A 27,853-nucleotide genomic window follows, 5' to 3' on the forward strand; every position below is an offset into this window, starting at 1 on the left:
ATGGAGTAAAACAAACATACAGTCAACAATACTGTAGAAAAATAAGTCTATATACAATGTGAGCAAATGAGGTGAGATAAGGGAGGTAACGGCAAAAAAAGGCCATGGTGGCGAAGTAAATACAATATAGCAAGTAAAACACTGAAATGGTAGATTTGCAGTGGAAGAATGTGCAAAGTAGAAATAGAAATAATAGGGTGCAAAGGAGCAAAATAAATAAATACAGTAGGGGAAGAGGTAGTTGTTTGGGCTAAATTATAGATGGGCTATGTACAGGTGCAGTAATCTGTGAGCTGCTCTGACAGCTGGTGCTTAAAGCTAGTGAGGGAGATAAGTGTTTCCAGTTTCAGAGATTTTTGTAGTTCGTTCCAGTCATTGGCAGCAGAGAACTGGAAGGAGAGGCGGCCAAAGGAGGAATTGGCTTTGGGAGTGACCAGAGAGATACTCAACTAGTCTAAAGAAGGCTAGTTGTATTGCTTCTTTAATCAGAACAACAGTTTTCAGCTGTGCTAACATAATTGCAAAAGGGTTTTCCAATGATCAATTATCCTTTTCAAATGCTAAACTTGGATTAGCTAACACAACATGCCATTGGAACACAGGAGTGATGGTTGCTGATAATGGGCCTCTGTACGCCTATGTAGATATTCCATAAAAAAATGTGCAGCTCTGGCTGTACGCCGACTCCTAGGAGCTCCCTGCTCCTTACACACACATACATACACCAACACACACTCACAGAAAAACTCCAGACAGTTCCGTACTGCCGCGCTCTGTCAGGATGAGGTAGACCTGCACCCGGAGTGGGCCAGTCTGGCCAAGAAACAGCTGAAGGGGAAGAACCCAGAAAACCTGATCTGACGCACGCCGGAGGGACTCAACATCAAACCCGTCTACACTAAAGCAGACTCTGCTATGAAGCCTGACAAGCTTCCGGGCATCTTCCCCTACACTAGGGGGCCCTACCCCACTATGTACACATTCAGGCCCTGGATTATCAGGCAATATGCTGGCTTCAGCACCGTGGAGGAGAGCAACAAGTTATACCAGGACAACATTAAAGGTACTGCCTAGTTTGATCAAATGGGGTTATATGTTTCAAGTTTTAATGTCACATGCACAAGTACAGTGAAATGCCTTTCTTGCAAGCTCAAAACCCAACAATTCAATAATCAATATCAATGTAGTACTAAGAAAAAACACACGAGAAATAAGAAATATGAAATGCACAATAAAGTAAGTAAGCATACTATATACAAGAAATATTTAAGTCAGTTCCAATACCATATTTACATGTGCAGGGATACTGGATTGATGGAGGTAGATATGTATAGGGGTAAGGAGACAGGGATACTGGATTGATGGAGGTAGATATGTATAGGGGTAAGGAGACAGGGATACTGGATTGATGGAGGTAGATATGTACAGGGGTAAGGAGACAGGGATACTGGATTGATGGAGGTAGATATGTATAGGGGTAAAGAGACAGGGATACTGGATTGATGGAGGTAGATATGTATAGGGGTAAGGAGACAGTGATACTGGATTGATGGAGGTAGATATGTATAGAGGTAAGGAGACAGGGATACTGGATTGATGGAGGTAGATATGTATAGGGGTAAGGAGACAGGGATACTGGATTGATGGAGGTAGATATGTATAGGGGTAAGGTGTCTTGGAAACAGGATATAAGATAAACAGTGTGTAGAGTCAGTATAAATGTATGTGCGTATTATGTGTTAGTGAGCAAATGACGGTGTGAGTGTGTGGGTCCCTGTTAGTGTGCATAGTGACTGAATACTGAACTAAAAGGTCAATAAAGATACAAGGGAAACTCGGTTTGTGTAGCTATTTTGTTAGCTATTTATCAGTTGTATTGCTTGGGGATAGAAGCTGTTGAAGAGTCTGTTGGTGTCAGACTTGATGCACCGATACCTCTTGCCATGCGGTAGCAGAGAAAATAGTCTATGGCTTGGGTGGTTGGGGTCTTTGACGATTATCCGGGCCTGCTATTCACACCGATATAGAGGTCCTGGATGGCATGGAGCTATTGCCCTACCAAGCAGTGATGCAGACAGTCAATATGCTCTCAATGGTACAGCTGTAGAACCTTTTCATGATTTGAGGGCCCATGCCAAACTTTCAGTCTTTGGTGATTTGGACACAGAGGAACTTGACACTGTCTACCTGCTCCAATGCCACCCGTCGGTGGATAAGGGCTTGCCCCCCCCCCCCATTTTTCTGTAGTCCACGATCAGCTCTTTGATCTTGCTGACATTGAGGGAGAGGTCCAGGATCCAGCCACCGATGGTGGCGCTCAGACCCAGAGTCCTAAGCCTGGTGACAAGCTTTTAGGCAATAATGGTGTTGAACGCTGAGCTGTAGTCAATGAACAGCATTCTCACGTAGGTATTCCTCTTATCTAGGTGGGTGAGGACAATGTGGAGAGTAATTGAGATTGCGTCATCTATGGATCTGTTTGGGCAGTATGCAAATTGGAGTGAGTCTAGGGTGGCTGAGATGGTGGAGTTAATATGTGCCATAACCAGCCTCTCAAAGCACTTCATGATTACAGAAGTGAGTGCTACAGTGCGGTAATCATTGTGGCATGAAGCCTTAGAGTACTTAGGAACAGGGATGATTGTGGTCATCTTAAAACATGTGGTGATTACAGACTGGGACAAGGAGACTTAGAAAATTACCTGCCAGCTGTTCTGTGCATGCTCTGAGAAGGCGCCCTTGAATACCGTCAGGGCCCGTGGCCTTGCGGTTGTTGACCTGATTAAAGACCCTTCTCACGTCGGTCTCAGAGGGCGACATCACCCAGTCCTCTGGGACGTGATATATTATATAATAATTTTAATTAACCCAGGTCCTCTGAAGCTGAGTGGCACCAATACATTTTGTGTTCTGTCTGGAAATAGACTGTCAGGTTCAATTATTGAAGTTTTTCCCCCTCTACTTTACTAAACTCAGCAAAAAAAGAAACATACTTTTTCAGGACCCTGTCTTTCAAAGATAATTTGTAAAAATCCAAATAACTTCATAGATCTTCATTGTAAAGGGTTTCAACACTGTTTCCAATGCTTGTTCAATGAACCATTAACAATTAATGAACATGCACATATGGAACGGTCGTTAAGACACTAACAGCTTACAGATGTAAGGCAATTATTAAGGTCACAGTTATGAAAACTTAGGACACTAAAGAGGCCTTTCTAGTGACTCTGAAAAACACCAAAAGAAAGATGCGCAGGGTCCCTGCTCATCTGCGTGAACGTGCCTTAGGCATGCTGCAAGGAGGCACGAGGACTGCAGATGTGGCCAGGGCAATAAATTGCAATGTCCGTACTGTGAGACGCCTAAAACAGCGCTACAGGGAGACAGGACGGACAGCTGATGGTCCTCGCAGTGGCAGACCACGTGTAACAACACCTGCACAGGATCGGTACGTCTGAACATCACACCTGCGGGACAGGTACAAGATGGCAACAACAACTGCCCGAGTTACACCAGGAACGCACAATCCCTCCATCAGTGGTCAGACTGTCCGCAATAGGCTGAGAGAGGCTGGACTGAGGGCTTGTAGGCCTGTTGTAAGGCAGGTCCTCACCAGACATCACCGGCAACAGCGTTGCCTATGGGCACAAACCCAACGTCGCTGTACCAGACATGACTGGCAAAAAGTGCTCTTTGACGAGTCGCGGTTCTGTCTCACCAGGGGTGATGGTCGGATTCGCGTTTATCGTCGAAGGAATGAGCGTTACACCGAGGCCTGTACACTAAACTTCTTCCATTTAAGGATGATGGAGGCCACTGTATTCTTGGGGACCTTCAATGCTGCATTTCTTTTGGTACCCTTCCCCAGATCTGTGCCTCAACACACTCCTGTCTTTGCGCTCGACAGACAATTCCTTTGACCTCATGGCTTGGTTTTTGTTCTGACATGCACTGTCAATTGTGGGACCATATATAGACAGGTGTGTGCCTTTCCAAATCATGTACAATCAATTGAATTTACCACAGGTGTACTCCAATCAAGTTGTAGAAACATCTCAAGTATGATCAATGGATACAGGATGCATCTGAGCTCAATTTCGAGTCTCATAGCAAAGGGTCTGAAAACTTATGTAAATTTGCTAAAATGTCTAAACCTGTTTTTGCTTAGTCATTATGGGGCATTGCGTGTAGATTAATGAGGAAACAATTGAATCAATTTTAGAATAAGGTACGTAACAAAATGTGGAAAAAGTCAAGGGGTCTGAATACTTTCCGAATGCACTGTATATTGACAAATTATACAACTGATGGCCTAAATCAGCTCAAATTTTATTGGTCACATACACATATTTTACTGATGTTATTGCGGGTATAGCAAAATGCTTGTGTTCCTAGCTCCAACAGTGCAGTTATATCTAACAATTCACACAAATCTATAAGTGAAATATTGAAATATTAGGATGAGTAATGTCAGAGTGGCATTGACTAAAATACAGTAGAATAGAATAAAGTATATAACTATGAGATGATTAAAGCAGTATGTAAACATTTTTAAAGTGACTAGTATTCCATTATTAAAGTGACCAGTGATTCCATGTCTGTGTATATAGGGCAGGTTTGAGTAACCAGGTTGTAGCTGGCTAGTGATGGCTATTTAACAGTCTGATGGCCTTGAGATAGAAGCTGTTTTCCAGTCTCTCGGACCCAGCTGTGATGCACCTGTACTGATCTCGCCTTCTGGATGGTATCGGGGTGAACAGGCCGTGGCTCGGGAGGTTGTTGCCTTTGATGATCTTTTTGGCCTTCCTGTGACATCGGGTGCTGTAGGTGTCCTGGAGGGCAGGCAGTGTGTCCCTGGTGATGCGTTGGGCAGACCGCACTACCCTTTGGAGAAACCTGCGGTGCGGTTGCATTTGCAGTACCAGGCGGTGATACAGCCTGACAGGATGCTTACAATTGTGCATCTGTAAAAGTTTGAGAGAGTCTTAGGGGCCAAGCCAAATTTCTTCATCCTCCTAAGTTTGAAGAACACTATTGTTTCAACTCCTGATTGCTGCTTTAAATGCATATTTTTAAGTGCTTAATTTTGGTTGAGACAGTCACCTCTCCCATTACAATACATAATCTCACCCCACCCCCCCTAACCCTAACCCCCCCCCCCCCCCCCCCCCCCCCAGCGGGTCAGTAGGGTCTCTCGGTGGCCTTCGACCTCCCGACTCACCGAGGTTACGACTCCGACAACCCCCGCGTCCACGGTGTCGTCGGAATGGCGGGGGTTGCCATAGATCCCGTGGAGGACACCAAGATGCTGTTTGATGGCATCCCTCTGGAGAAGATGTCGGTTTCCATGACGATGAACGGGGCAGGGATCCCGGTGCTGGCCATGTTCATTGTTACGGGGGAGGAGCAGGGCGTGCCCAAGGAGAAGCTGACAGGAACCATCCAGAATGACATCCTGAAGGAGTTCATGGTGCACAACACCTATATCTTCCCCCCCGAACCTTCCATGCACGCCATTGCCGATATCTTCGCCTACACATCCAAGGTAAGACATAACAACTACAACAGGGTAAAGCGTCCTCTGTATCTCGCTGCTTCACAAATACAGTAAAGGTCCTCTTCTTATTTCCATGGAAATAATGTCTGACTTGATACAGGCATGTAACTCAAACACAGGAGGGCCATGTTGAAACGCACTGTTTCCCTATCATGATTGATTGATTATGATTGATTTGATTGGATGACCAACTTGTTGTTTCCTCTGGCAGCACATGCCCAAGTTCAACTCCATCTCCATCAGTGGGTACCATCTCCAGGAGGCCGGCGCGGACGCCATCTTGGAAGTGGCCTACACCATCGCCAACGGCCTGGAGTACTGCCGTACTGGGCTGAAAGCTGGGCCTCACTATCGACGAGTTCGCCCCCAGGTAACACACACAGTGAGATCATACGTGTGTGTTGTCCCCGGGACCTCATTCTTGCATGGTGCTTAAGTGCTATCTATGGGTTGTTTCTGGAGTGGTTGTCTGTGATTTCCTGGCTCGCTGCTTCATGTCATGTTATTGATGTAGAGCCATATGATTGACAGCGAGGTCAAAGGACATACCCCCCTTTTTAAAGTTGCTGTGAATTGACTGTTCTTTCGTTTAGCCATGATTTTTAGCCAGCCTGTGTTTTGTCGAGGGCAATTGCACAGCATTCTCAGCGAGCTCAGATGCAACAGGAGGCATGTGGTTTTCAGTGGAAATGGAAACACGAGTTCTGTTTTTTGACATTAATAAGGCAATACTTGATCTTAACTCCTCCTCCACATTTACTCTATTGGTTAAACAGTGCAGAAGAGAAACTCCTCCAACTTAATAAAAAAAAAAAATCTTGTCAGGACCTCAGGGAATCAAAAACCAATGAAAAAAACTATGATTACAAATTATACAAACCATACAACTCTATGCACAAGGACTACTTTTAACAATTTCCACTGAACATTTTACAAATACACATTTACTTGAAGAACATAGCAGATGCAAAGTTTGTGCTGTTTGTGCCATCATTCTGTTACCAAACTTTTCATCTGCACTGTTGTATTTTTGTAAAGTTTTCAGTTAACATTTTTTAGAAGTTGTCCTTTTGCATAGAGTTGTATGGTTTGTTTAACTTTGCAATCATTGTTTTTTGTTTGACATGCAGTTTAATGTGAACAATCAGTCTCTGCATCATTCTGTTATTGTGGAATTGCCCTCCATCGTTCATTTAGTCCATCTGACATCTACAATAATGCAGGTCCCTTCAAACATCACTCAATTTGTCAAACTATTTCTCAAGTAATGTTAACACCAAATAAAATGTTCTTCAAAAATCCTTTGATACTCAGGTACTTGTACATACAACAACACTCTATATCCCTCTGTCTCCTCTCCAGGTTGTCATTCTTCTGGGGTATCGATATGAACTTCTACATGGAGATAGCCAAGCTGAGGGCAGGCAGGAGGCTGTGGGCCACACTCATCAAGGAGAAGTTTCAACCTAAGCTGGCCAAGTCTTTGCTCCTCAGGAACCACTGTCAGACCTCAGGCTGGTCCCTCACTGAACAGGTGGGGGGAGGACAAACACAATAACTTTGATTGTGGCCAAGTCATTAATGAAGGGTGAACCCACTCTCGTCTGGTCTTATGTCATCTAATAAACATCGAACTTAGCTGTCGTCTGAGAATTTCTTCACCTGTGCTGATAGAGGATACTTCCTGTCCCACACAGTCTCTTTACACCACGTAGTCTAGTCTAATTTAATCTATTGTGACCTTTCTGTGTTGTATTCTGTTTTCCCCAGGACCCGTATAACAACGTGGTGCGTACGGTGACCGAGGCGATGGCTGCGGTGTTCGGAGGGACCCAGTCTCTCCACACCAACTCTTTTGACGAGGCTTTGGGTCTACCCACGGTGAAGCGCGCCTGCATTGCACGTCACACACAGATCATCATCCAAGAGGAGTCTGGGATACCCAAGGTTGCTGACCCCTGGGGAGGGTCACACATGATGGAGGCGCTGACCGACGATGTCTACAGGACTGCCCTGAAGGTGAGGGTTTGGAGGTCAGGGCTTGGGCCCATGGGGTTGCACACCCTTTATTGTAATTTTAATGGTTGTTTGTATTGATTGTGTTCTGTTGTTTCAGTACTTCAAATGTTTTTCCATGTGTCTCCTCTATGTGTAGTTTATTGACATGTCTTTTCCTTTCTTGTAGTTTATCAATGAGATCGAGGAGGTGGGAGGCATGGCCAGAGCTGTGGCTGAAGGCATTCCTAAACTACGCATCTAGGAGTGTGCTGCTCGCAGACAGGCTCGCATTGACTCAGGTACTGCAGCAATACACACACACACTTGTGTAGTGCAGGCACACGTGCACCTCTGTCCTTCTCCCATCTCCCCACTTCCCTGTCCCCCCTTTATTCTCTCCTCCCACCCTCCCTCCTCAGTCTCTTATTCCCTCCTCTTTCTCCCTTCCATCTCCCCTCCCCTCCTATAAGCCCGAGGTGTAATTTAGTGGGTATTATGGCTGGGAATTACCAGGGTCCTCAATATATTATCATGATACTTAGGTGCCGATACGATATGTATTACGATTATCACGATTCTACTGTATATGTGATTTTTTGATTCGATGTTCCAAACATATTGCTCACCATATGTCTGCTGCAGAGGGACACGAGGGAGCCATGAGAAGTTTCATCATTCAGTGAAATGAAAGTGCCAAAACAAATTGATTCCCTAATTAAAAATAAAATGGAGAACAAGATATTAAGGAGAAATACTGGCGTTTTGGTGCAGGTATAGACAACTAGCACAAAATAATATTGCGATATTGTCAAAACGATATAATATATCGTCAAATATTATCCCGATATGTAACTGTATAGACATTTTCCCCGAACACTAGCGGGTAGTGCTGGAAAGCATCAGTTCTCCACTCCGCATTTCATAGCTGCTCTTTCAAAAATGCATGTCATGCAGTTTTTACTGCTCGCTCTGAAGATACACGCAGGTAGGCACGCATGCACACACACCAGGGCTCAAAACTGCCACCAAAACCAAGGGCACAGTCTGAAATTGCATTTTTGTCTCCCCAAGTTTTATAATTGGAATGTGATACAAAACGAGGCAGCGGTATGCTTTAGGACCATGCGGACACTTCCGAGCAGTCGGCTAGGCTGTTTGGAGTGTTTATCCAACCGGATAAAAAATATATTTACAAAAATATATGCGGTACCAATCAAAAGTTTGGACAGACCTACTCATTCAAGGGTTGTTCTTTATTTTTACTATTTTCTACATTGTAGAATAATAGTGAAGACAATCAAACTATGGAATCCTGTAGTAACCAAAGAATTGTTAAACAAATCAAAATATATTTTAGATTTGAGATTCTTCATAGTAGCCACCCTTTGCCTTAATGACAACTTTGCACACTCTTGGCATTCTCTCAACCAGCTTCACCTGGAATGCTTTTCTAACAGTCTTGAAGGAGTTCCCACATATGTTGAGCACTTTTTGGCTGTTTTTTCTTCAATCTGTGGTCCAACTCATCCCAAACCATCTCAATTGGGTTGAGGTCAGGTGATTGTGGAGGCCAGGTCATCTGATGCATCACTCTCCTTCTTGGTCAAATAGCCCTTACACAGCCTGGAGGTGTGTTGGGTCTTTGTCCTGTTGAAAATCAAATGATAGTCCCACTAAGCGCAAACCAGATGGGATGGCGTATCGCTGCACAATGCTTTGGTAGCGATGCCGGTTAGGTGTGCCTTGAATTCTAAATAAATGAAAGACAGTGTCACCAGCAAGAACCCCCACACCATCACACCACCACCTCCATGCCTACCTCCATGCTTCACGGTGGGAACCACACATGTGGAGATCATCCGTTCACCTACTCTGCGTCTCACAAAGACATGGCGGTTGGAACCAAAAATCTCAAATTTGGATCAAAGGACAGATTTTCACCGGTCTAATGTCCATTGTTTGTGTTCCTTGGCCCAAGCAGGTCTCTTCTTCTTGTTGGTGTTCTTTAGTAGTGGTTTCTTTGCAGCAATTCGACCATGAAGGCCTGATTCATGCAGTCTCCTCTGAACAGTTGATGTTGAGATGTGTCTGTTACTTGAACTCTGAAGCATTTATTTGGGCTGCACTTTGAGGCTGGTAACTCTAAAAAACGTATCCTCTGCAGCAGAGTTAACTCTGGGTCTTCCTTTCCTGTGGCGGTCATTATGAGAGCCAGTTTCATCAAAGCTCTTGATGGTTTTTGCGACTGCATTTGAAGAAACTTTCAAAGTTCTTCACTTTTCTGAATTGACTGACCTTCATGTCTGAAATTAATGATGGACTGTCGTTTCTCTTTGCTTATTTGAGCTTTTCTTGCCATAATATGGACTTGGTCTTTTACCAAATAGGGCTATCTTCTGTATACCACCCCTACCTTGTCATAACACAACTGATTGGCTCAAATGCATTAAGGAAATAAATTCCACAAATGTAATTTTAACAAAGCACACCTGTTAATTGAAATGCATTCCAGGTGACTACCTCATGAAGCTGGTTGAGAGAATGCCAAGAGTGTGTGAAGCTGTCATCAAGGCAAAGGGTGGCTACTTTGAAGAATCTCAAAGTAGCCACTCTCAATGATTTGTTTAACACTTTTTTAGGGTTAATACATTATTCCATATGTGTTATTTCATAGTTTTGATGTTTTCACTATTATGCTACAATGTAGGAAATAGTAAAAATAAAGAAAAACTCTTGAATGAGTAGGTGTGTCCAAACTTTTGACTGGTACTGTATGTCCCACCCCCTCTTCTAAAACCAAAGTTGTGCCCTTGACCAAAATTCTTGCATTTGCGACCCTTTGACTTGGCAGTGTGACACCAACTTTTAACTGGTAGCTAGGGTGCCAGTGAAAGAAATGTAGCTAATAGATGGTTCACAATTTGTTTTTAGATGGTTCACAATTAGTTTTTTGTTTTTATTATCAAGATTTATTCAAACAGCAATGGGTATGCAGACCAGGTTTTCAAAAAGTCTTGGTTGAATCTTTGCGATGGGCATTCCAGTCATCATGCACTGTTTGAATGATCATTTCTAAAGGCTTTCCCCCAAAATCTCCCCAACTAAATGTTGACTAAAGAGTAAGACTACCTGCTTTCCCAGGCCTGTAGTCTTTTCATTCGGGCCAGTAGCTTTCAGTTGGCACTGGCAAATTTACCTGAATGTCAAGCCCTGCAAAGGGCATGCTAATTAAAAAAATAGCTAGTCATTACTAGCCTGGTTCTGTATTGAATCTAGGTACATCATGGGACAGGTCAGGTCATTATTATCAGAAGAAATTGGTGTGACCAAATCATGTGCTGGTGCCATCAACTGAAAAAGTTGGTAGCACCAGTACCATCAGTGAAAAAGTTAGTTTAGAGCCCTACACACACACACACACACACACACACACACACACACACACACACACACACACACACACACACACACACACACACACACACACACACACACACACACACACACACACACACACACACACACACACACACAGTATATATACTGTGAGTGTATATATAGAGTATATACTGTATATAGACATTACCTACAGCAGGGGTCCCCAAGTACATTCAGCCGTGGGCAGATTTTTCCTTGAGGGGCAGAACATAGTTATAAATAATTTGTATCCCAAGAATCCCTAACATTTATAGTATTTGACAAAAACATAATCCATTTGGATACAATCACATTTGCCTCCATTTATGCGTGGAAATACTTGGGAACAGATTTTAGAAATTAAAATCACTGAGCTAATTTCATGGTGATTCTATTATTATATGTCCAAGAACAAAAATGTTATATACTGAACAGAAAATATTAACGCAACAATTTCAAAGATTTTACTGAATACATTTCATATAAGGAAATCAGTCAATTGAAATCAATTCCTTAGGCCTGTTAGGTTTTAATTCTCAGAGTAAAAAACTCTACGGACACTATGAAAGCTTAACTTCTCTGCGCTACGGATCCCTTTAGCGGGATAATTTTCCTAAACAACCGCTGAATTGCAGGGCGCAAAATATTACTACAAATATTTATAATCATGCAATCACAAGTGAAATATACCAAAACACAGCTTAGCTTGTTGTTAATCCACCTATCGTGTCAGATTTTGAAAATATGCTTTACAGCGAAAGCAATCCAAGCTTTTGTGAGTGTATCAATCAATGCCCCAAATTAGCATGGTCACGAAAGTCAGAAAAGCAATAAAATTAATCGCTTACCTTTGATAATCTTTGGATGTTTGCACTCACGAGACTCCCAGTTACACAATAAATGTTATTTTTGTTCGATAAATATTACTTTTATAACAAAAAAATGACATTTGGGTTGCGCGTTATGTTCGGAAAACTACAGCCTCTTTCCGTTCGACGAAAATTCCAAAAAGTATCCGTAATGTTCGTAGAAACATGTCAAATGTTTTTTATAATCAATCCTCAGGTTGTTTTTAACATACATAATCGATAATATTTAAACCGGACCGTAACCTATTCAATAAAAGAGAGAAAGAAAATGGAGAGCTAGTTTTGAAAAATCTCGCTCATTTTTCAAAATAAAAGCCTGAAACTATGTCTAAAGCCTGGTCACAGCCTGAGGAAGCCATTGGAAAAGGAATCTGGTTGATACCCCTTTAAATGGAAGAAAGACGGGAAATGAAACACAGATAAAAAAAATAATAATCACTTCCGGGTTAGATTTCCTCAGGTTTTCGCCTGCAAAATCTGTTTTGTTATACTCACAGACAATATTTTGACAGTTTTGGAAACTTTGGAGTGTTTTCTATCCTAATCTGTAAATTATATGCATATTCTACGATCTGGACCTGAGAAATAGTCCATTTACCTTGGGAACGTTATTTAAAAAAAAATAAAAAAATCTGACCCCTAGCGTCAATTAACCAAGTTTATTCTTCCCAGAGGATCAATACAGCTGCATTAGACAAAAAAAAAATCACACAAGCACTGATATTTAGCCGTTCCTCCTAGGCTGAGTCTCCTCCTACACATCCGAACAACAAATGCATCCCTGTTGCTAGACAGAACCTTGGTGATATCTGTTCTTCCTCACTTCATCTGACCTGACCTCTACCCCAAAGTGCTCACTCCTCCCCAACTCACGGCTGTCAGGGTGCCTGGTACCAGACTGTGTCTCTTCTCCTCCCATAGGATCCCTGATGGCTAACAATAACATATCCTGACATAATGTAAACGTTATACATTACCCTCTCTCCCTCAGTGACATGAATAAGTATATTTCATATTCTGAGAACCCAACAGGCCTTAATCTATGGATTTCACAGTAATACAGATATGCATCTGTTGGTCAAAGATACCTTAAAAAAAAAGTAGGGGCCTGGATCAGAAAACCAGTCAGTATGACCACCATTTGCCTCATACAGCGCAACACATCTCTTTTGCATAGAATTGATCAGGTTGTTGATTGTGGCCTGTGGGGTGTTGTCCCACTCATCTTCAATAGCTGTGTGAAGTTGGTTTATATTGGCAGAAACTGGAACACGCTGTCGTACACGGTGATCCAGAGCATCCCAAACATTCTCAATGGGTGACATGTCTGGTGAGTGCGCAGGCAATGGAAGAACTGGGACATTTTCAGCTTCCAGGAATTGTGTACTGATCCTTGCAACACGGGGCCATGCATTATCATGCTGAAACAAGAGTTGATGGTGGTGGATGAATGGCACGACAATGGGCCTCAGGATCTTGTCACGTTATCTCTGTGCATTCAAATTGCAATCGATAAAATGCAATTGTGTTTGTCTATAGCTTATGCCTGCCCATACCATAACCCCACCTCCACCATGGGGCACTGTGTTGACATCAGCAAACCGCTTGCCCACATGATGCCATACATGCGTGGTCTGACATCTGCCAAGTACAGTTGAAACCGGGATTCATCCGTGAAGACCACACTTCTCCAGCATGCCGGTGATCACTTAAGTCGGTTACGACGCTGAACTGCAGTCAGGTCAAGGACCTGGTGAGGATGACAAGCACTCAGATGAGCTTCCCTGAAGATGGTTTCTGACAGTTTATGCAGAAATTGTGCAAACCCACAGTTTCATCAGCTGTCCGGGTGGCTGGTCTCAGATGATCCCGCAGGTGAAGAAGTCGGATGTGGAGGTCCTGGGCTGGCGTCGTTACACGTGGTCTGCGTTTGTGAAGCTGGTTGGACATACTGCCAAATTCTCTAAAACGACGTTGGAGGCGGCTTATGGTAGAAAAATTAACATGACATTATCTGGCAACAGTTCTGGTGGACATTCCTGCAGGCAGCATGCCAATTGCACACTTCCTCAAAACTTGAGACATGTGGCATTGTGTTGTGTGACAAAACTGCACATTTTAGAGTGGCCTTTTATTGTCTCCAGCACAAGGTGCACCTGTGTAATGATCATGCTGTTTAATCTGCTTCTTGATATGCCACACCTGTCAGGTGGATGGATTATCTTGGCAAAGGAAAAATGCTCACTAACAGGGATGTAATCAAATTTGTTCACCACATTTTAGAGAAACAATATTTTTGTGTGTATGGACAATCTTTTATTTCAGCTCATGAAACATGGGACCGACACTTTACATGTTGCATTTATATTTTTGTTCAGTATATATGCAGGCTGCCTATTTGGGAACCCTGACCTACAGTATGTAACTTGCCATCCAACATTTCCTCATCTCCCACCCCTTTCTAATGCGACTAGCCCCAATGCTCCTCCCTCTTTTTCCCCTGCCCCACTACAAAGTTTCTCCCTGTAGCCGGTCACTGAGTCTGAGGTGCTAAAGGAGCTCCTTAAACTTGACCACAAAAAACTATCTGGGTCAGATGGTTTAGACCCTTTCCTCTTTAAGGTTGCTGCTCCCATCATCGCCAATCCTATCTCTGACCTTTTTAACCTGTCTCCTCTCTGGGGAGGTTCCCATTGCTTGGAAGGCAGCCACTGTTCGTCCTTTATTTAAATTGGTAGATCAAGCTGATCCTGTCATAGGCCTATTTCTATTTTGCATTGTTTATCAAAAGTTGATTTAAAGAAAGCCAGTCAGTTGATTGATTGTCTATAGTATTCTCTCTGGTATGCAATCTGGTTTCCACTCAGGTTATGGATGTGTCACTGCAACCTTAAAAGTCCTCAATGATGTTACCATTGTCCTTGATTCTAATCAATGTTGTGCTGCTATTTTATTGACTTGGCCAAAGCATTTTATATGGTAGACAATTCCATTCTTGTGGCCAGCTAAGGAGTATTGGTGTGTTTGAGGGGTCTTTGGCCTGGTTTGCTAACTACCTCTCTCGAAGAGTGCAGTGTATAAAGTCAGAACATCTGCTGTCTCATCCACTGCCTGTCACCAAGGAAGTACCTAAAGGCTCAATCCTAGGCCCCACACTCTTCTCAATTTACATCTGCAACATAGCTCAGGCAGTAGGAATCTCTCTCATCCATTTATATGCAGATGATAGTCTTATACTCAGCTGGCCCCTCCCCAGATTTTGTGTTAAACGCTCTACAACAAAGCTTTCTTAGTGTCCAACAAGCTTTCTCTGCCCTTAACCTTGTTCGGAACACCTCCAAAACAAAAGTCATGTGGTTTGGTAAGAAGAATTCCCCTCTCCCCACATGTGTGATTACTACCTCTGTGGGTTTAGAGCTTGAGGTAGTCACCTCATACAAGTACTTGGGAGTATGGCTAGATGGTATGTTGTCCTTCTCTCAGCACATATCAAAGCAGCAGGCAAAAGTTAAATCTAGACTTGGTTTCCTCTATCGTAATAGCTCTTCTTTCACCCTAGCTGCCAAAATAACCTTGATTTTAGATGACCATCCTACCGATGTTAGATTATGTAGACGTAATTTATAGATCGGCAGGTAAGGGTGCTCTCAAGCGGCTAGATGTTCTTTACCATTTGGCCATCAGATTTGCCACCAATACTCCTTATAGGACAAATCACTACACTCTATACTCCTCTGTAAACTGGTCATCTCTGTATACCTGTCGTAAGACCCACTGGTTGATGCTTATTTATAAAACCCTCTTAGGCCTCACTCCCCCTATCAGATATCTACTGCAGCCGTCATCCTCCACATACAACACCCGTTCTGCCAGTCACATTCTTTTACAGGTCCCCAAAGCACACACATCCCTGGGTCGCTCCTCTTTTCAGTTCGCTGCAGCTAGCGACTGGAACGAGCTGCAACAAACACTCAAACTGGACAGTTTTATCTCAATCTCTTCATTCAAAGACTCAATCATTGTCACGTTCTGACCATAGTTCTTGTGTGTTTTGCTTGTTTTAGTGTTGGTCAGGACGTGAGCTGGGTGGGCATTCTATGTTGTGTGTCTAGTTTGTCTGGTTCTATGTTTGGCCTAATATGGTTCTCAATCAGAGGCAGGTGTTTTGTGTTGTCTCTGATTGGGAATCATATATAGGTGGCTTGTTTTGTGTTGGGGTTTGTGGGTGGTTGTTTCCTGGCTTTGTATTTTCTCTGCACCAGATAGGGCTGTATCGGTTTGCCACATTTTGTTATTTTGTATCGTTGTAAGTGTTCACAGTTTCATTTTAAATTAACATGTTGAGCACTGGCTACGCTGCGTGTTGGTCCGATCCTTGCTACACCTTCTCTTCTCGTGAAGAGGAGGAAGGCTGCCGTTACAATCATGAACACTCTTACTGACAGTTGTGGCTGCTTCGCATGATGTATTGTTGTCTCTACCATCTTGCCCTTTGTGCTGTTGTCTGTGCCCAATAATGTTTGTACCATGTTTTGTGCTGGCACCATGTTGGTCTGCTGCCATGTTGTTGCTACCATGTTTTTGTCATGTGTTGCTGCCATGCTATGTTGTCTTAGGTGTCTCTTTATGTAGTGTTGTGGTGTCTCTCTTGCTGTGATTTTGTGTTTATCCCAGCCCCCGTCCCCGCAGGAGGCCTTTTGGTAGGCCATCATTGTAAATAAGAATTTGTTCTTAACTGACTTGCCTAATTAAATAAAGGTTAAATAAAAAAATAAGGGAAGATGTAATTTTAAGACCCGGAGGAAGTAGCTGACGTGATGTGTAAGATAGTCTGGTACCAGTGGTCTCAATAGTCCAACTTCAGTCAGAGAGCTGTGGTTTAGTGTCATACATTTAACTGTGGTCTCAATAGTCCAACTTCAGTCAGAGAGCTGTGGTTTAGTGTCATACCTTTAACTGTGGTCTCAATAGTCCAACTTCAGTCAGAGAGCTGTGGTTTAGTGGCATACCTTTAACTGTGGTCTCAATAGTCCAACTTCAGTCAGAGAGCTGTGGTTTAGTGTCATACATTTAACTGTGGTCTCAATAGTCCAACTTCAGTCAGGGAGCTGTGGTTTAGTGTCATACATTTAACTGTGGTCTCAATAGTCCAACTTCAGTCAGGGAGCTGTGGTTTAGTGTCATACCTTTAACTGTGGTCTCAATAGTCCAACCTCAGTCAGAGAGCTGTGGTTTAGTGTCATACATTTAACTGTGGTCTCAATAGTCCAACTTCAGTCAGGGAGCTGTGGTTTAGTGTCATACCTTTAACTGTGGTCTCAATAGTCCAACTTCAGTCAGAGAGCTGTGGTTTAGTGTCATACCTTTAACTGTGGTCTCAATAGTCCAACTTCAGTCAGAGAGCTGTGGTTTAGTGTCATACATTTAACTGTGGTCTCAATAGTCCAACTTCAGTCAGAGAGCTGTGGTTTAGTGTCATACCTTTAACTGTGGTCTCAATAGTCCAACTTCAGTCAGAGAGCTGTGGTTTAGTGTCATACCTTTAACTGTGGTCTCAATAGTCCAACTTCAGTCAGAGAGCTGTGGTTTAGTGTCATACATTTAACTGTGGTCTCAATAGTCCAACTTCAGTCAGGGAGCTGTGGTTTAGTGTCATACATTTAACTGTGGTCTCTTATGCGTTTTCAACTGTCAGTTTCCACTCCAAAGAATATGTCTGATAAATCTTGAAGCAGTACCCAGATAGTATCGTGAAGTCATAGGCTTACATTTGTTATTCAAGGAAAAACTAAAAACAGAAGTGACATTCGCATTTGACTAGTTCTGGAAGACTGTTACAACCAAGCACTCCTGCTGTGCATATCTCTGTGTAGTTGGAAACATTGTGGCGGTTGTCAACAGTACTACCTGGAATTAGCTTTCATCTGTCCAGTTCTTTAATGTCACTAGAGAGGGAGATGAGACATCCGGGATCTGATCAACAGGTAGGAAAGAAAGTCTGTGTACCCAGTATCTCACCAGGAAGACCAGAGAGTTGGTCAACTCTTATCTACGTTTATAAACTGTGTGGTTCGAGCCCTGAATGCTGATTGGCTGAAAGCTGTGGTATATCAGACGTATACCATGGGTATGACTAACTAAGTATTTATTTTTACTGCTCTATTTAAGTTTGTAACCAATTTATAATAGCACCTCGGGTCGTTTTGGTATATTACCAATATACCACAGCTAAGGGCTCTATCCAGGCACGTGTTGCGACGTGCCTTAGAACAGCCCTTAGCTGTGGTATATTGGCCATATACCACACCCCCTTGGGCCTTATTGCTTAAATACACCCCATGAGGGCATGGTTGATGCACGACTTTCTGACTTGCTGTTTCCCCTCAGGATTCATGCATTCATTCACTTTCAAATTTACCCCAGAGGCTATTTTATAACTGGTTATGAATTGGAAAGTTTTGTTCCAGCCTCCCGGTATGAATATGCATTTATATAGCCCAAGCTGTGCTCAGAGGTTTTAGCGAATTTAATTCACATAGCCTACATGCAGCTCCAACTATGCACGTATGTATTTTTAAAAGTGGATATGTATTTGCACGCGAGTGCCCTCACACAGACACACACACACACAGACTGTGGAACACATAGACACATTAAACTATTTGCCTGTGGCAGGTGGATTAAGTGTTCTGCCCGGGAGCATAGCAACACAAGTCTGCCTGGAATTAAGGAGCATTTAGGGTCTTAGAGGTCTGTTTCCACAGCTGTGGTTTGGATCATACATTCATCAAAGGCCTAGTGAAAACTGGCCAGGGGAAAGTGAAAGACTGTGTGTGTGTGTGTGTTACAAAACAGTCTGAGGCTTAGAAGTGAGACAATTATTTGAAGGAAAAGAGGATACCTAGTAGCTGCACAACTGAATTCATTCAACCGAAATGTGTCTTCCACATTTAACCCAACCCCTCTGAATCAGAGAGGTGCGGGGAACTGCCTTAATCTATGCCAACGTCATCGGCACCCTAGGAGCAGTTGTTGGGGGTTAACTGCCTTGCTCAAGGGCAGAACGGCAGATTTTTCCACCTTGCTGGCGTAGGGATTCAAACCAGCAACCTTTCGGTTACTGGCCCAACGCTCTTAACCGCTAGGCAACCTGCCTATAGTGTGTGGGGGTAAGGAGAGATCTAGATACAGTGGGGAGAACAAGTATTTGATACACTGCCGATTTTGCAGGTTTTCCTACTTACAAAGCATGTAGAGGTCTGTAATTTTTATCATAGGTACACTTCAACTGTGAGAGACGGAATCTAAAACAAAAATCCAGAAAATCACATTGTATGATTTTTAAATAATTAATTAGCATTTTATTGCATGACATAAGTATTTGATCACCTACCAACCAGTAAGAATTCCGGCTCTCACAGACCTGTTAGTTTTTCTTTAAGAAGCCCTCCTGTTCTCCACTCATTACCTGTATTAACTGCACCTGTTTGAACTCGTTACCTGTATAAAAGACACCTGTCCACACACTCAATCAAACAGATTCCAACCTCTCCACAATGGCCAAGACCAGAGAGCTGTGTAAGGACATCAGGGATAAAATTGTAGACCTGCACAAGGCTGGGATGGGCTACAGGACAATAGGCAAGCAGCTTGGTGAGAAGGAAACAACTGTTGGCGCAATTATTAGAAAATGGAAGAAGTTCAAGATGACGGTCAATCACCCTCGGTCTGGGGCTCCATGCAAGATTTCACCTCGTGGGGCATCAATGATCATGAGGAAGGTGAGGCATCAGCCCAGAACTACACGGCAGGACCTGGTCAATGACCTGAAGAGAGCTGGGACCACAGTCTCAAAGAAAACCATTAGTAACACACTACGCCGTCATGGATTAAAATCCTGCAGCGCACGCAAGGTCCCCCTGCTTAAGCCAGTGCATGTCCAGGCCTGTCTGAAGTTTGCCAATGACCATCTGGATGATCCAGAGGAGGAATGGGAGAAGGTCATGTGGTCTGATGAGACAAAAATTGAGCTTTTTGGTCTAACTCCACTCGCCGTGTTTGGAGGAAGAAGAAGTATGAGTACAACCCCAAGAACACCATCCCAACCGTGAAGCATGGAGGTGGAAACATCATTCTTTGGGGATGCTTTTCTGCAAAGGGGACAGGACGACTGCACCGTATTGAGGGGAGGATGGATGGGGCCATGTATCGCGAGATCTTGGCCAACAACCTCCTTCCCTCAGTAAGAGCATTGAAGATGGGTCGTGGCTGGGTCTTCCAGCATGACAACGACACGAAGCACACAGCCATGGCAACCAAGGAGTGGCTCCGTAAGAAGCATCTCAAGGTCCTGGAGTGGCCTAGCCAGTCTCCAGACCTGAACCCAATAGAAAATCTTTGGAGGGAGCTGAAAGTCCGTATTGCCCAGCGACAGCCCCGAAACCTGAAGGATCTGGAGAAGATCTGTAGGGAGGAGTGGGCCAAAATCCCTGCTGCAGTGTGTGCAAACCTAGTCAAGAACTACAGGAAACGTATGATCTCTGTAATTGCAAACAAAGGTTTCTGTACCAAATATTAAGTTCTGCTTTTCTGATGTATCAAATACTTATGTCATGCAATAAAATGCAAATTAATTACTTAAAAATCATACAATGTGATTTTCTGGATTTTTGTTTTAGATTCCGTCTCTCATAGTTGAAGTGTACCTATGATAAAAATTACAGACCTCTACATGCTTTGTAAGTAGGAAAACCTGCAAAATCGGCAGTGTATCAAATACTTGTTCTCCCCACTGTAGATGGATGATCTCTTATATCCAGTTCTGTATTGCTGTCATCTCTCCATGCTTGCCGGGTAAAGGGAGGTAGCAATGAAATCCAGCAGCTCTCAAAAGTGTTACAATATAAAGCGCAGTCTTTTTGTGCTTCACACACACATAACATACGGTCTCTCTAGCACGCACGCACGTACACGTTCTGTGGTGGTTCATTTCTTTAATATCAAATGAGGAGAGAGAAACTTATCACACAAGTCAGAGTTATACTTAAACTACATCTTTATTCACTTATTAATAAGGGAGCAGGTCAGTACAAAAAAGGAAAAACAAGTACATAAAGAGTGAATCGATTGAGTGCTCTACGTTAATAATGGCTGGTCGGTGAATTACCCTCAGGTTATTCGTTGAGAGCCCCGAGACAAAGATACAAAGGTCTTTTATAGCCAAGATTCACCCCCTTCAGTCTACATGACGAACAACAGATGTATGGAATGGGTCACAAGGTTAAGATTTGTATGAAAGATACTTATAATTTACAGCAGACAATATCTGCTGTAAAAACAGTTATCTTTGTGTAGAGACCAAGGTCTAGCCCTGGGGTCATCTCTCCGTGGTACCATATAGAACAGAAACATTAACTCATGCTCTGGAATGTGGTATCACCCAAAGACATTGTAAATCTTCCAGAGGCCCATCCTCAGAAGAACACACACAGATGAGCGTTCTAACAACCCCTTATTCTGTTGCATAAAACAACCATTTGATGCAATAACAGCATTATAACATAATATTGTAATTTCAACCATAGTTCGCACACACACACACATAATATATGGTCTCCCTCGCACGCACGCATGTATGCTTTCACACGCGCCCACACACACACACACACACACACACACACACACACACACACACACACACACACACACACACACACACACACACACACACACACACACACACACACACACACACACACACACACACACACACACACACACACACACACACACACACACACACAAACACTGAGCACCAACCTCTCCTTCAAAGTGTTTGATCTGCTCGAGGATCGAGGACCCGAGGCTGTCCTTATCAGATGCCTGCACAGTGCCGGGTCCTATGAACATGGTGAGGGCTGGTGTTTAAGTTTTTTTGTCAGATGCACGAGTACAGTGAAATGCTTAACTTGCAAGCTCTACACAACAGTGCAGTAATCAATATCAAAATAGTATAACTAATTAACTTTTAAAATATATACAGTTCCAGTCAAAAGTTTGGACACACCTACTCATTTTAGTGTTTGACTTTTTTACTGTTTTCTACATTGTAGAATAATAGTGATGACATCAAAACCATGAAATAATACATATGGAATCGTAGTAACCAAAAAAGTGTTAAACAAGTAGCCACCCTTTGCCTTGATGACAGCTTTGCATTCTCTCAACCAGCTTCATGAGGTAGTCACCTAGAATTCATTTCAATTAACAAGTGTGCCTTGTTAAACGTTAATTTGGGGAATTTCTTTCCTTCTTAATGTGTTTGAGCATGTCAGTTGTGTTGTGACAATGTAGGGGTGGTAAACAAAAGATAGCCCTATTTGGTAAAAAACCAAGTCCATATTATGGCAAGAACAGCTCAAATAAGCAAAGAGAAACGACAGTCCATCATTGCTTGAAGACATGAAGGTCAGTCAATATGGACAATTTCAAGAACTTCAAGTGCAGTTGCAAAAACCATCAAGCGCAATGATGAAACTGGCTCTCATGAGGACCACCACAGGAAAGGAAGACCCAGAGTTACCTCTGCTGCAGAGGATAAGTTCATTAGTTAGCTGCACCTCCGATTGCAGCCCAAATAAATGCTTCAGAGTTCAAGTAACAGACACATCTCAACATCAGCTGTTCAGAGGAGACTGTGTGAATCAGGCCTTCATGGTCAAATTGCTGCAAAGAAACCACACATTTTATTTATTTATTTAACCTTTATTTAACCAGGAAAAGCCCATTGAGACCCAGATTCTCTTTTTCAAGGGAGACCTGTCCAAGAAGGCAGCAACAATCAATACATTACATAATTAAAACATACAACAACATGATCCAGCCTAAAAATAGCATTTACACTCCTCTGTAACAGAGTCTCCCATCAATATTTAGCATGTGTATCAGTGGCACTAACATATCTAGATGAAGCATGGATTGTAGACCATTCCATGCCTCTGGTGCACAAGAAGAGAAGGCAGTCTTGCCTAATACTGTGAATGTCCTGGGGACTTTAAGTAGCAACACCTAGCAGACCGAGTATGGTAACTGTTGGTGGTGAAGGAGACCAGACTACAGAGGTAAAGAGGGAGTTTACTCAAAAGGGCTTTGTAGATGAACACATATAAATGTATCTTTCTGCGCATATAAAGTGAGGTCCAACCTACCATTTGGTACAAGGTGCAATGGTGGGTGAGTGACTTGGCATTTGTAATAAAGCGCAAGGAGGCATGATTAACAGAGTCCAGTCTCTGTAAGACAGAGGAGGCTGCATGCATATACAACAAGTCACCATAATCAATTACAAAGAGAAAAGTGGCATGAACAAGCTTCTTTTTAGCCATAAGCGGGAAGCAAGCCTTATTATGAAAATAAAAACCCAATTTCAATTTAAGCTTTGTCACAAGATTATCCACATGAACTTTAAAGGACAATTTGTCATCCAACCATATACAGCTGAAGTCGGACTTTTACCCGGGATTGTCACGTTCTGACCTTAGTTCCTTTGTTATGTCTTTATTTTAGTTTGGTCAGGGCGTGAGTTGGGGTGGGCATTCTATGTTGTTTTTCTATGTTTTGTTCTATGGTTATATTTCTATGTGTTTGGCCTAGTATGGTTCCCAATCAGAGGCAGGTGTCAGTCGTTGTCTCTGATTGGGAGCCATATTTAGGTAGCCTGTTTTCCTTTGTGTTTTGTGGATGGTTGTATCCTATGTTAGTGTTTTCACCATACGGGACTGTTTCGGGTTATTTGTTTGTACTTTTGTTATTTCGTTCAGTGTTCTGTTTGATTTATTAAATTATCATGAAGCCGGCTCAGCGCATCTGGTCTCCAGTGCGTCTCCTCGGTCCGTGTTATATGGCACCAGCCCTACGCACTGTGTCTCCCGTGGGTCTGCACAGCCCAGTGCGTCCTGTGCCTGCGCCCCGCAAGTGCCGGGCTAAAATCAACATCCAGCCAGGACGGGTTGTTCAGGCCCTTAGTTCGAGACCTCCAGTGCGCCTCCACGGACCGGTCTATCCTGTGCCTCCAAGTAGATCTCTCCAGCCTCGTGAGTACTGTGCCTGTTCTAAGAACCAAGTCTCCTGTGTGTTCCTCCAGTCCGGATGCTCCAGAGCCTCCCTCCAGTCCGGACCCTCCAGAGCCGCCCGTCTGTCCAGCGTCGCCTGAGCCGCCCTCCTGTCCTGAGCCGCCCTCCTGTCCTGAGCCGCCTGAGCCGCCCTCCTGTCCTGAGCCGCCCGTCTGTCCTGAGCCGCCCTCCTGTCCTGAGCCGCCTGAGCCGCCCGTCTGTCCTGAGCCGCCTGAGCCGCCCGTCTGTCCTGCCCGTCTGTCCTGAGCCGCCTGAGCCGCCCGTCTGTCCTGAGCCGCCTGTCTGTCCTGAGCCACCCGTCTGTCCTGAGCCGCCCGTCTGTCCGGAGGCGCCTGAGCCGCCCTTCAGTCCGGAGGTGCCTGAGCCGCCCTTCAGTCCAGAGGCGCCCGTCAGTCCAGAGGCGCCCCTCAGTCCAGTGGTGCCCTTTACTAGGGTGTTCAATCAAGGGTCGGTGATGAGGGTCGCCGCTCCTAAGGTGTCACAGAAGTGGGCCGAAACTATGGTGGAGTGGGGTCCTCGTCCCGCTCCAGAGCCGCCACCGCGGTAAATGCCCACCCAGACCCTCCCCTATAAGTTCAGGTTTTGCGGCCGGAGTTCAGGTTTTGCGGCCGCACCTTTGGGGGAGGTTCATGTCACGTTCTGACCTTAGTTCCTTTGTTATGTCTTTATTTTAGTTTGGTCAGGGTGTGAGTTGGGGTGGGCATTCTATGTTGTTTTTCTATGTTTTGTTCTATGGTTATATTTCTATGTGTTTGGTCTAGTATGGTTCCCAATCAGAGGCAGGTGTCAGTCGTTGTCTCTGATTGGGAGCCATATTTAGGTAGCCTGTTTTCCTTTGTGTTTTGTGGGTGGTTGTATCCTGTGTTAGTGTTTTCACCATACGGGACTGTTTCGGGTTATTTGTTTGTACTTTTGTTATTTCATTCAGTGTTCTGTTTGATTTATTAAATTATCATTATGGACACTTACCACGCTGCGCTTTGGTCCTCCTCTTCTTCCAACCACGACAAGCGTTACAGGGAGCTAGCCCATGCTAGGTCCTTCTCCCGGCTAGCTGAAGAGGTCCATCAGCCACTCCTTGGGCTACAATACCTATTTTGCCAATTGGCATGGACCCCTTTTACTGCCGGTACGGAGCCCCGCCGATCCTTCACGACTGGGCTACCGATGTAATCTGCCCGAGGGGGTTCTTCAACTGGCTCCTACGTCGCGACGTCCCCTGAATGCCCATCTGCTAGCCTGCTAGCCGCGGCCCGCTAGCTGTCTAGAGCATATTGGACTGTTAGCTGAAGAGATCCATCGGCCAATTTCTTGGGCCACTATACCTATTTTGCCAATTGGACTGGACCCCTTTACTACACGGAACCCTACTAATCCATCACAACTGGTCTGCTTACTAACCACACGAGGAGGCTCTGCACAAGGAGGCTACAACAGACTTCTTCCGTTGCGACGTCCCTCTAAGGCCCTTATGGTAGCTTGCTAGCCCCGGCCCGCTAGCTGTCTCAATCGCCGTGTCTCCAGCCAGCCTAACTACTCACTGGACCCCTATGATCACTTGGCTACGCATGCCTCTCCCTAATGTCAATATGCCTTGTCCATTGCTGTTCTGGTTAGTGATTATTGTCTTATTTCACTGTAGAGCCTCTAGCCCTGCTCAATATGCCTTAGCTAACCCGTTAGTTCCCCCTCCCACACATGCCGTGACATCACCTGGTTTAAATGATGTTTCTAGAGACAATATCTCTCTCATCGTCACTCAATGCCTAGGTTTACCTCCACTGTATTCACATCCTACCAGTTTAGACAACCAGTTTTTATAGACTTTAGCCGTACCCTTATCCTACTCCTCCTCTGTTCCTCTGGTGATGTAGAGGTTAATCCAGGCCCTGCAGTGCCTAGCTCCACTCCTATTCCCCAGGTGGTCTCATTTGTTGACTTCTGTAACCGTAAAAGCCTTGGTTTCATGCATGTTAACATTAGAAGCCTCCTCCCTAAGTTTGTTTTATTCACTGCTTTAGCACACTCTGCCAACCTGGATGTCCTAGCCGTGTCTGAATCCTGGCTTAGGAAGACCACCAAAACCCTTGAAATTTCCATCCCTAACTATAACATTTTCCGACAAGACAGAACTGCAAAAGAATGTGGAGTAGCAATCTACTGCAGAGATAGCCTGCAGAGTTCTGTCTTACTATCCAGGTATGTACCCAAACAATTCAAGCTTACACTTTTAAAAATCCACCTTTCCAGAAACAAGTCTCTCACCGTTGCAGCTTGCTATAGACCACCCTCTGCCCCCAGCTGTGCCCTGGACACCATATGTGAATTGATTGCCCCCTCATCTATCTTCAGAGCTCAAGCCCTCAATCTCACACAAATGATCAATGAACCTACCAGGTACAACCCCAAATCCGTAAACACGGGCACCCTCATAGATATCACACTAACCAAGATCTCAGCGATCACTGCCTCATTGCCTGCATCCGTAATGGGTCTGCGGTCAAACAACCACCCCTCATCACTGTCAAACGCTCCCTAAAACACTTCAGCGAGCAGGCCTTTCTAATCGAACCTGGCCCGGGTATCCTGGAAGGATATTGACCTCATTCCGTCAGTAGAGGATGCCTGGTTATTCTTTAAAAGTTCCTTCCTCACCATCTTAAATAAGCATGCCCCATTCAAAAAAATTTGAACCAGGAACAGATATAGCCCTTGGTTCACTCCAGACCTGACTGCCCTTGACCAGCACAAAAACATCCTGTGGCGTACTGCATTAGCATCGAATAGCCACCATGATATGTAACTCTTCAGGGAAGTTAGGAACCAATATACACAGGCAGTTAGGAAAGCAAAGGTTAGCTTTTTCAAACAGAAATTTGCATCCTGTAGCACAAACTCCAAAAAGTTCTGGGACACTAAAGTCCATGGAGAATAAGAGCACCTCTTCCCAGCTGGCCACTGCACTAAGGCTAGGAAACACTGTCACCACCGATAAATCCACGATAATTGAGAATTTCAATAAGCATTTTTCTACGGCTGGCCATGCTTTCCACCTGGCTACCCCTACCTCGGTCAACAGCCCTGCACCCCCCACAGCAACTCGCCCAAGCCTCCCCCATTTCTCCTTCACCCAAATCCAGATAGCTGATGTTCTGAAAGAGCTGCAAAATCTGGACCCCTACAAATCAGCCGGGCTAGACAATCTGGAACCTCTCTTTCTACAATTATCTGCCGAAATTGTTGCAACCCCTGTTACTAGCCTGTTCAACCTTTCCTTTCGTATCGTCTGAGATTCCCAAAGATTGGAAAGCTGCCGCAGTCATCCCCCTCTTCAAAGGGGGAGACACTCTAGACCCAAACTGCTACAGACCTATATCTATCCTACCCTGCCTTTCTAAGGTCTTCGAAAGCCAAGTTAACAAACAGATCACCGACCACTTCGAATCCCACCGTACCTTCTCGGCTATGCAATCTGGTTTCAGAGCTGGTCATGGGTGCACCTCAGCCACGCTCAATGTCCTAAACAATATCATAACCGCCATCGATAAAAGACAACACTATGCAGCCATATTCATCGACCTCGACCTGGCCAAGGCTTTCGACTCTGTCAATCACCACATTCTTATCGGCAGACTCAACAGCCTTGGTTTCTCAAATGACTGCCTTGCCTGATTCACCAACTACCTCTCTGATAGAGTTCAGTGTGTCAAATCGGAGAGCCTGTTGTCCGGACCTCTGGCAGTCTCTATTGAGAACAACTCAGGAGCTAAAATGAAACTCTGGGGCACACCACTATTAATCTCAAGAAAGCTAGACATGTGATTGTCAGTATATACACACATTGTGTTCTGTCAGAAAGATAGTTCCTCAACCAATTTACT

At 44.1% G+C, this 27,853-nt stretch overlaps 1 pseudogene; it reads left to right on the plus strand.

Moving 5' to 3' along the window:
* The first annotated feature begins 607 nt into the window (after positions 1-607).
* The window catches only part of LOC139582277 (methylmalonyl-CoA mutase, mitochondrial-like), a 58,378-nt pseudogene continuing 31,132 nt past the window's right edge, over positions 608-27,853 (plus strand).

The sequence above is a fragment of the Salvelinus alpinus genome, chromosome 8 (assembly GCF_045679555.1).
Source record: "Salvelinus alpinus chromosome 8, SLU_Salpinus.1, whole genome shotgun sequence".
In the NCBI taxonomy this organism is placed as follows: Eukaryota; Metazoa; Chordata; class Actinopteri; order Salmoniformes; family Salmonidae; genus Salvelinus; species Salvelinus alpinus.